The sequence below is a fragment of the Eleutherodactylus coqui genome, unplaced genomic scaffold (genome assembly GCF_035609145.1).
Source record: "Eleutherodactylus coqui strain aEleCoq1 unplaced genomic scaffold, aEleCoq1.hap1 HAP1_SCAFFOLD_298, whole genome shotgun sequence".
In the NCBI taxonomy this organism is placed as follows: Eukaryota; Metazoa; Chordata; class Amphibia; order Anura; family Eleutherodactylidae; genus Eleutherodactylus; species Eleutherodactylus coqui.
In genome coordinates this window covers 25,001-34,846 of record NW_027102422.1, presented here as the reverse complement: position 1 = coordinate 34,846, position 9,846 = coordinate 25,001, and positions in this window count along the sequence as shown.

Sequence of the window (9,846 nt, the reverse complement as noted above, 5' to 3'; positions counted from 1 at the left end):
CAGGGGCCGGGAGGGAGGCCCTGGAGGTGGGCCTGGGGGTGTGGCGGGGCCCCCTGAGAGCACCTACCAGCAGTTGCTCAAGACCCTGCCTGAGCCTCCGGTGTTGCAGGGCAGGACACCCATTGGCGGGGAAAAGCAGGTGGCAGCCCCTGCTGAAGTCCTTGGCAGAGATGAGTCTTTGAAAAAAATGACAAAGTCCAAACTGCTCCAGGCGCCGGTCAGGGGGGCGGACCCGGCTGGCCGGGCCGACGGGAGCTGCGGCGGCTGGGGAAGAGCCGAGTGTCAAGGCATGTCCTGAGAACCGGGAAGGGGGCAAACCAGTAGCTCCAGGCCGGGCTAGGGTTCCAGGAGGTCGGCCTGACTCTGGAGGTTTTCCCCCTGGCTTTTCCCCATAGGCCAACATGGGGGAAGTCAAAAAAGCACCCCCGGCAGATGTATGCAGAGGGGCTGGGGGGTGACGGGGAGCGGGCTGTTGGCAGCAGTGTGCTGGCTGCAGAGGGCCCCCGAGGTGCTGCACCTACCAGTAGTTGCTCAAGACCCCCCATGACCCTCCGGTGTTGCAGGTCAGGACACCCATTGGCGGGGAACAGCAGGTGGCAGCCCCTGCTGAAGTCGTTGGCAGGGATGAGTCTTTGAAAAAACGACAAAGTCCAAACGCTCCAGGCGTGCCGGCCAGGGTGGCGGACCCGGCTGGCTGGGCCGGCGGGAGCTGCGGCTGCCGGGGCTGAGCCGAGTGTCGATGTATGTCGTGAGAACCGGTATGAGGGTAATCCTGGTCGCTCCGGGCCGAGGCACGGTTCCAGGAGGGCGGAAGGAGCGGGCCCGTTTCCCCTGATAGCGCCGACGGCGGTAAATTAGGGCCTCGCAAAACGTCAGGACGAACACCTTTTTTGCATATAAGGGAACGAGCGGTGTGCGGTCCTTGACAAAGTGACTATTTCTCAATGTGCTGAGGAGTGGGGACCGCTCAAAGTCAAAGCACCGCGGCCGCCCCTCTGCCACCTCCCTGGGAGCAGAGTCATCGAGCGCGAGTGTCCCCACTCCGCCTGTCCAGGCCGCGGGGCCGACAGGCTGGCTGGCTGCCCGGGCAGACCCCGCTCTCCGAGCGGCCGGGCCCCAACGTTCGAGAGGTGTAGGAAGCCACCTTGGGGGTGCTGCGGAGGCCCCCCTGACACCGCCTCCAAGCCCTTGCTGAGAGCCCTGTCCTAGCTGCCTGCGCGGGCAGGCGGGACCCCCCAGTAGGCCGTGCACAGCCCGCGGCAGCCACTGCTGAAGCCCAGGGCAGTTGGCAGAGATGAGTCTTTGAGGAAAAACGACAAAGTCCAAACGCTCCAGGCGCCGGCCAGGGGTGCGGACCCGGCTGGACGGGCCGGCGGGAGCTGCGGCGGCTTGGGAAGAGCCGAGTGTCAATGCATGTCCTGAGAACCGGAAAGGGGACAAACTAGTAGCTCCAGGCCGGGATGGAGTTCCAGGAGGTGGGCCTGACTCCGGAGGTTTTCCCCTTGGCATTTTCCCATTGGCCACAATGGGGGAAGTCAAAAAAGCACCCCCAGCAGATGTATGCAGAGGGGCTGGCTGGTGATGGGGAGCGGGCTGTTGGCAGCGGTGTGCTGGCTGCAGAGGTGTGCATGGGCGGCTGCGGAGGGCCCCCCGAGTGCACCTGCCCGTGGTGGCTGAAAACCCAGGCTGAGCCTCCGATGTGCCCGGGCAGGACCCCAGGAGGCCGGGCACAGAACGCCGGTTGCCCCCTTGCCGTTTGACGAAGCTTGCACGGTCAGAAAAGTTTCAAAGTCCCAACGGGGAGAGAGTGCTGACGGCGAGGGGGGTGCTGGCTGCTCCAGGGGCCGGGGGCAACCCCTGGAGGCTGGGCACGGACCGCGGCCGCCCCCCTTGCAGTCGGACAATGTCTGAGGAGACAAGTCATGAAAATGACAAAGTCCAAACGCTCCAGGCGTGCCGGCCAGGGGTGCGGACCCGGCTGGCCGGGCCGGCGGGGGCTGCAGCTGCCGGTGCTGAGCCGAGTGTCAGTGCAGGTCCTGAGAACCGGGAAGGGGACAAACCGGTGGCTCCAGGCCGAGCTCTAGTTCCAGGAGGTCGGCCTGACTCTGGAGGTTTTCCCCTTGGCTTTTCCCCATAGGCCAAAAGGGGGGAAGTCAAAAAAGCACCCCCGCCAGATGTATGCAGAAGGGGCTGGCTGGTGATGGGGAGCGGGCTGTTGGCAGCGGTGTGCTGGCTGCAGAGGTGTGCATGGGCGGCTGCGGAGGGCCCCCTGAGTGCACCTGCCCGTGGTGGCTGAAAACCCAGGCTGAGCCTCCGATGTGCCCGGGCAGGACCCCAGGAGGCCGGGCACAGAACGCCGGTTGCCCCCTTGCCGTTTGACGAAGCTTGCACGGTCAGAAAAGTTTCACAGTCCCAACGGGGAGAGAGTGCTGACGGTGAGGGGGTGCTGGCTGCTCCAGGGGCCGGGAGGGAGGCCCTGGATGTGGGCCTGGGGGTGTGGAGGGGCCCCCTGAGAGCACCTACCAGCAGTTGCTCAAGACCCTGCCTGAGCCTCCGGTGTTGCAGGGTAGGACACCCATTGGCGGGGAACAGCAGGTGGCAGCCCCTGCTGAAGTCCTTGGCAGTTGGCAGAGATGAGTCTTGGAGAAAAAAAACGACAAAGTCCAAACTGCTCCGGGCGCCGGTCAGGGGGGCGGACCCGGCTGGCCGGGCCGAGGGGAGCTGCGGCGGCTGGGGAAGAGCCGAGTGTCAAGGCATGTCCTGAGAACCGGGAAGGGGGCAAACCAGTAGCTCCAGGCCGAGCTGGAGTTCCAGGAGGTTGGCCTGACTCTGGAGGTTTTCCCCCTGGCTTTTCCCCATAGGCCAAAATGGGGGAAGTCAAAAAAGCACCCCCGCCAGATGTATGCAGAAGGGGCTGGCTGGTGATGGGGAGCGGGCTGTTGGCAGCAGTGTGCTGGCTGCAGAGGGCCCCCGAGGTGCTGCACCTACCAGTAGTTGCTCAAGACCCCCCCTGACCCTCCGGTGTTGCAGGGCAGGACACCCAGGAGGCGGGGAACAGCCGTGGCAGCCCCTGCTGAATCCCACGGCAGTTGGCAGAGATGAGTCTTTGAGAAAAACGACAAAGTCCAAACGCTCCAGGCGCCGGCCACGGAGGGCGGACCCGGCTGGCCGGGCCGGCGGGAGCTGCGGCGGCTGGGGCTGAGCCGAGTGTCGATGCTTGTCGTGAGAACCGGTATGAGGGTAATCCTGGGCCCTCGGGGCCGAGGCACGGTTCCAGGAAGGCGGAAGGAGCGGGCCTGTTCCCCCTGATAGCGCCGACGGCGGTAAATTAAGGCCTCGCAAAACGTCAGGACGAACACCTTTTTTGCATATAAGGGAACGAGCGGTGTGCGGTCTTTGACAAAGTGACTATTTCTCAGAGTGCTGGGAAGGGAGTGGGGGCCGCTCAAAGTCAAAGCACCGCGGCCGCCCCTCTGCCACCTCCCTGGGAGCAGAGTCATCGAGCGCGAGTGTCCCCACTCCGCCTGTCCAGGCCGCGGGGCCGACAGGCCGGCTGGCTGCCCGGGTAGACCCCGCTCTCCGAGCGGCCGGGCGCCACGTTCAAGAGGTGTACGAAGCCACCTGTGGGGGGTCTGCGGAGGCCCCCCTGAGAGCGCTGATAACCCTGTCCTAGCTGCCTGCGCGGGCAGGCGGGACTCCCCCAGGAGGCCGTGCACAGCCCGCGGCAGCCACTGCTGAAGCCCAGGGCAGTTGGCAGAGATGAGTCTTTGAAAAAACGACAAAGTCCAAACGCTCCAGGCGCCGGCCACGGGGGGCGGACCCGGCTGGCCGGGCCGGCGGGAGCTGCGGCTGCCGGGGCTGAGCCGAGTGTCAATGCATGTCGTGAGAACCGGTATGAGGGTAATCCTGGTCGCTCCGGGCCGAGGCACGGTTCCAGGAGGGCGGAAGGAGCGGGCCCGTTTCCCCTGATAGCGCCGACGGCGGTAAATTAGGGCCTCGCAAAACGTCAGGACGAACACCTTTTTTGCATATAAGGGAACGAGCGGTGTGCGGTCTTTGACAAAGTGACTATTTCTCAATGTGCGGAGTGGGGACCGCTCAAAGTCAAAGCACCGCGGCCGCCCCTCTGCCACCTCCCTGGGAGCAGAGTCATCGAGCGCGAGGGTCCCCACTCCGCCTGTGCAGGCCGCGGGGCCGACAGGCTGGCTGGCTGCCCGGGCGACCCCCCTCCGAGATGCCGGGCCGGGGCAGACTGTGCAAACGCGCGCGGGCGTGTTTTCTTCCCCTGGGGTGGAGCCCTTCCACCCCACGCCGTCCGAGGCCCGTTGGCCTCGGGCGGCCTGCCTCCGAGAGTGGGAGAGAGACGGAGGACGGCGGCCCGCGGCGGCGCGAGGCGTCCCCGTTGCTCCACCACGACTGCCAGCCGGTCGATCCTACCGGTAGCCTGGGCTTGTCTCCGCTCCGCCTGTCCAGGCCGCGGGGCCCACAGGCGGCTTGCCTGGGAAGACCCCGCTCTCACCGAGCGGCCGGGCGCCACGTTCAAGAGGTGTACGAAGCCACCTGTGGGGGGTCTGCGGAGGCCCCCCTGAGAGCGCTGATAACCCTGTCCTAGCTGCCTGCGCGGGCAGGCGGGACCCCCAAGAGGCCGGGCACAGCCCGCGGCAGCCCCCGCCGAAGTCCACGGCAGTTGGCAGAGACGAGTCTCGGAGAGAAAACGACAAAGTCCAGACGCTCCAGGCGCCGGCCAGGGGTGCGGACCCGGCTGGCCGGGCCGGCGGGAGCTGCGGCTGCCGGGGCCGAGCCGAGTGTCGACGCATGTCGTGAGAACCGGTATGAGGGTAATCCTGGGCCCTCGGGGCCGAGCTACGGTTCCATGAAGGCGGAAGGAGCGGGCCTGTTTCCCCTGATAGCGCCGACGACGGTAAAATAAGGGCTCGCAAAACGTCAGGACGAACACCTTTTTTGCATATAAGGGAACGAGCGGTGTGCGGTCTTTGACAAAGTGACTATTTCTCAGAGTGCTGGAGTGGGGACCGCTCAAAGTCAAAGCACCGCGGCCGCCCCTCTGCCACCTCCCTGGGAGCAGAGTCATAGAGCGCAAGTGTCCCCACTCCGCCTGTGCAGGCCGCGGGGCCAACAGGCTGGCTGGCTGGCTGGCTGCCCGGGCGACCCCCCTCCGAGATGCCGGGCTGAGGCGTAGGCAGCCGCCTCCATCACCACCACCCAAGGCGAGAGAGTGGGTCAACGGGAGAGCCGTCGCGGCCGGGGGACCCTCGCCGCGCCCATGTCCGGGGAAGGACCACAAGGGCCCTGCTCCCCGGCGCCCCGGCGAGCGGGTTCACCCTCGGCGCGTACGGCTCTCGAGGATGGGGAAGGGACGCGCGTGGGCGTCCCTCCCGTCCCCCGCGGAAGAAGGCGAGCGACTCTGCGCGTCGGGACACCCCGCGGAGCCCCCTGCGGGGGGAGTACTCCGGGGGAGAAGCGTGGCGCAGGGGGTGCAGCCCTTTCCCAGGCCACCGTGCGACGGCGTCGGTGGGGCCGACGCCGAGAGAGAGAACGATCCGGGCTCTCCCGCCTCAGGGCGGCCGAGAGCGGGGCCACGGGCCCCACGTTTGGTGACGGTTTTCCCGAAAGCGAAGGACCCCCGCCTGTCCCCTCGGGCTCCGGCCGATGCGGGCGGTCCAGGGCGGGGATAGGGGACGGCGGCCTGCGGACGACGCGCTTTATCCCCAGAAGGAGCGAGGCATGAGGGGGTGTTCCACCCCCGCCGGCCGGTCTCGCTCCTTCTCCGGGCTACGCCTCGGCGGAGTAAAGACCCCCGGGTCAACGCTCCCGCGTCCGGGTGCCGCCGCGCGTCCCCTTCCCGCGGGGGGTGGATCCCTTCCACCCCTGGCCGTCCGAGGCCCGTGCGCCTCGGGCGGCCTCCCTTCCGAGAGAGGGAGAGAGAGACGGAGGACGGTGGTCCGCGACGGCGCGAGACGTCCAAGTTGTGTTCCCCACGGCGGCTACCCGGTCGATCCCGCCCGCCGGTAGCCTTGGCTTGCCCCCACTCCGCCTGTCCAGGCCGCGTGGCCGACAGGCTGTTTGCCCGGGTAGACCCTGCTCTCACCGAGCGGCCGGGCCCCAACGTTCAAGAGGTGTACGGAAGCCACCTTGGGGTGGAGCCCTTCCACCCCTGGCCGTCCGAGGCCCGTGCGCCTCGGGCGGCCTCCCTTCCGAGAGAGGGAGAGAGAGACGGAGGACGGTGGTCCGCGACGGCGCGAGACGTCCAAGTTGTGTTCCCCACGGCGGCTACCCGGTCGATCCCGCCCGCCGGTAGCCTTGGCTTGCCCCCGCTCCGCCTGTCCAGGCCGCGTGGCCGACGGGCTGTTTGCCCGGGTAGACCCCGCTCTCACCGAGCGGCCGGGCCCCAACGTTCAAGAGGTGTACGGAAGCCACCTTGGGGTGGAGCCCTTCCACCCCTGGCCGTCCGAGGCCCGTGCGCCTCGGGCGGCCTCCCTTCCGAGAGAGGGAGAGAGAGACGGAGGACGGTGGTCCGCGACGGCGCGAGACGTCCAAGTTGTGTTCCCCACGGCGGCTACCCGGTCGATCCCGCCCGCCGGTAGCCTTGGCTTGTCCCCGCTCCGCCTGTCCAGGCCGCGGGGCCGACGGGCTGTCTTCCCGGGTAGACCCCGCTCTCACCGAGCGGCCGGGCCCCAACGTTCAAGAGGTGTACGGAAGCCACCTTGGGGTGGAGCCCTTCCACCCCTGGCCGTCCGAGGCCCGTGCGCCTCGGGCGGCCTCCCTTCCGAGAGAGGGAGAGAGAGACGGAGGACGGTGGTCCGCGACGGCGCGAGACGTCCAAGTTGTGTTCCCCACGGCGGCTACCCGGTCGATCCCGCCCGCCGGTAGCCTTGGCTTGCCCCCACTCCGCCTGTCCAGGCCGCGTGGCCGACAGGCTGTTTGCCCGGGTAGACCCTGCTCTCACCGAGCGGCCGGGCCCCAACGTTCAAGAGGTGTACGGAAGCCACCTTGGGGTGGAGCCCTTCCACCCCTGGCCGTCCGAGGCCCGTGCGCCTCGGGCGGCCTCCCTTCCGAGAGAGGGAGAGAGAGACGGAGGACGGTGGTCCGCGACGGCGCGAGACGTCCAAGTTGTGTTCCCCACGGCGGCTACCCGGTCGATCCCGCCCGCCGGTAGCCTTGGCTTGCCCCCGCTCCGCCTGTCCAGGCCGCGGGGCCGACGGGCTGTTTGCCCGGGTAGACCCTGCTCTCACCGAGCGGCCGGGCCCCAACGTTCAAGAGGTGTACGGAAGCCACCTTGGGGTGGAGCCCTTCCACCCCTGGCCGTCCGAGGCCCGTGCGCCTCGGGCGGCCTCCCTTCCGAGAGAGGGAGAGAGAGACGGAGGACGGTGGTCCGCGACGGCGCGAGACGTCCAAGTTGTGTTCCCCACGGCGGCTACCCGGTCGATCCCGCCCGCCGGTAGCCTTGGCTTGTCCCCGCTCCGCCTGTCCAGGCCGCGGGGCCGACGGGCTGTCTGCCCGGGTAGACCCCGCTCTCCGAGCGGCCGGGCCCCAACGTTCAAGAGGTGTACGGAAGCCACCTTGGGGGGGCTGCGGTGCCCCCCTCCCCGAGAGTGCCTCCCAGGCCGAGGGAGCCCGGCGGTCGAGTGTCGTAGGAAAGCGCGTGCCACGGCTGTGTCGGTCACAGGGGCCAGAGGTAGTTTGGGCAACGGCTTAGATCCGTATGAAGCTCATCCTTTCCGGCCTGTTCTGGCGGCGGCTAGGCGTGCGCGCACGGCACGACGCCCCTGGCTCCAGCGATGCGACGGCGCCCCGCACCCCACTCTCCGGGCCGAGCAGAGTGGCCGCTCTCGCTCCTTGGAGCAGAGCCCCCGAGTGCAAGTGTCCCCGCTCCGCCTGTCCAGGCCGCGGGGCCGACAGGCTGTCTGCCCGGGTAGACCCCGCTCTCCGAGCGGCCGGGCGCCACGTTCAAGAGGTGTACGAAGCCACCTTGGGGGGCTGCGGTGCCCCCCGCCCCGAGAGTGCCTCCCAGGCCGAGGGGAGCCTGGCGGTCGAGTGTCGTAGGAAAGCGCGTGCGCGGCTGTGTCGGTCACACGGGCCAGAGTTAGTTTGGGCAACGGCTTAGATCCGTATGCAGCTCAACCTTTCCGGCCTGTTCTGGCGGCGGCTAGGCGCGCGCGAACGTCACGACGCCCCTGGTTCCAGCGAGGCGACGGCGCCCCGCACCCCGCTCTCCGGGCCGTGCAGAGCGGCCGCTCTCGCTCCTTGGAGCAGAGCCCCCGAGCGCAAGAGTCCCCGCTCCGCCTGTCCAGGCCGCGGGGCCGACAGGCTGTCTGCCCGGGTAGACCCCGCTCTCCGAGCGGCCGGGCCCCAACGTTCAAGAGGTGTACGGAAGCCACCTTGGGGGGCTGCGGTGCCCCCCGCCCCGAGAGTGCCTCCCAGGCCGAGGGAGCCCGGCGGTCGAGTGTCGTAGGAAAGCGCGTGCGCGGCTGTGTCGGTCACACGGGCCAGAGTTAGTTTGGGCAACGGCTTAGATCCGTATGCAGCTCAACCTTTCCGGCCTGTTCTGGCGGCGGCTAGGCGTGCGCGCACGGCACGACGCCCCTGGCTCCAGCGATGCGACGGCGCCCCGCACCCCACTCTCCGGGCCGAGCAGAGTGGCCGCTCTCGCTCCTTGGAGCAGAGCCCCCGAGCGCAAGTGTCCCCGCTCCGCCTGTCCAGGCCGCGGGGCCAACAGGCTGTCTGCCCGGGTAGACCCCGCTCTCCGAGCGGCCGGGCGCCACGTTCAAGAGGTGTACGAAGCCACCTTGGGGGGCTGCGGTGCCCCCCGCCCCGAGAGTGCCTCCCAGGCCGAGGGAGCCCGGCGGTCGAGTGTCGTAGGAAAGCGCGCGCGCGGCTGTGTCACACGGGCCAGAGTTAGTTTGGGCAACGGCTTAGATCCGTATGCAGCTCAACCTTTCTGGCCTGTTCTGGCGGCGGCTAGGCGCGCGCGAACGTCACGACGCCCCTGGTTCCAGCGAGGCGACGGCGCCCCGCACACAACTCTCCGGGCCGAGCAGAGCCCCCGAGCGCAAGAGTACCTGCTCCGCCTGCCCAGGCCGCGGGGCCGACAGGCTGTCTGCCCGGGTAGACACCGCTCTCTCCGAGCGGCCGGGCCGCAACGTTCAAGAGGTGTACGAAGCCACCTTGGGGGGCTGCGGAGCCCCCCCTCCCCATGAGAGCGCCTCACAGGCTTTGCTGATAACCCCGTCCTAGCTGCCTGCGCGGGCAGGCGGGACCCCCAGGAGGCCGCGCATAGCCCGCGGCAGCCACCGCTGAAGTCCACAGCAGTTGGCAGATAGGAGTCTTGGAGAAAAAAACGACAAAGTGCAAACGCTCCAAGCGCCGACCAGGGGTGCGTACCTGGCTGGCCGGGCCGGCGGGAGCTGCGGCTGCTGGAGTTGCACCGAGTGTCGATGCATGTCGTGAGAACCGGTATGAGGTTGAACCTGGGCCCTCGGGGCCGAGGCGCGGTTCCAGGGAGACGGAAGGAGCGGGCGTGTTTCCCCTGATAGCGCCGACGACGGTAAAATAAGGCCTCGCAAAACGTCAGGACGAACACCTTTTTTGCATATAAGGGAACGAGCGGTGTGCGGTCTCTGACCAAGTGAGTATTTCTCAAACTCGAAGCACCCGCGGCGGCCTCCCCTCTGCCGCCACCCCGCACCCTCCTGGGGCAGAGCCACCGAGAGCAAGAGTCCCCCCCACCCCGCCTGCGCAGGCCGCGGGGCCAGCAGGCTGGCCGGCTTGCCCGCCCGGGCGACCCCCCTCCGAGATGCCGGGCCGAGGCCTTCCGCGCCGCCATCC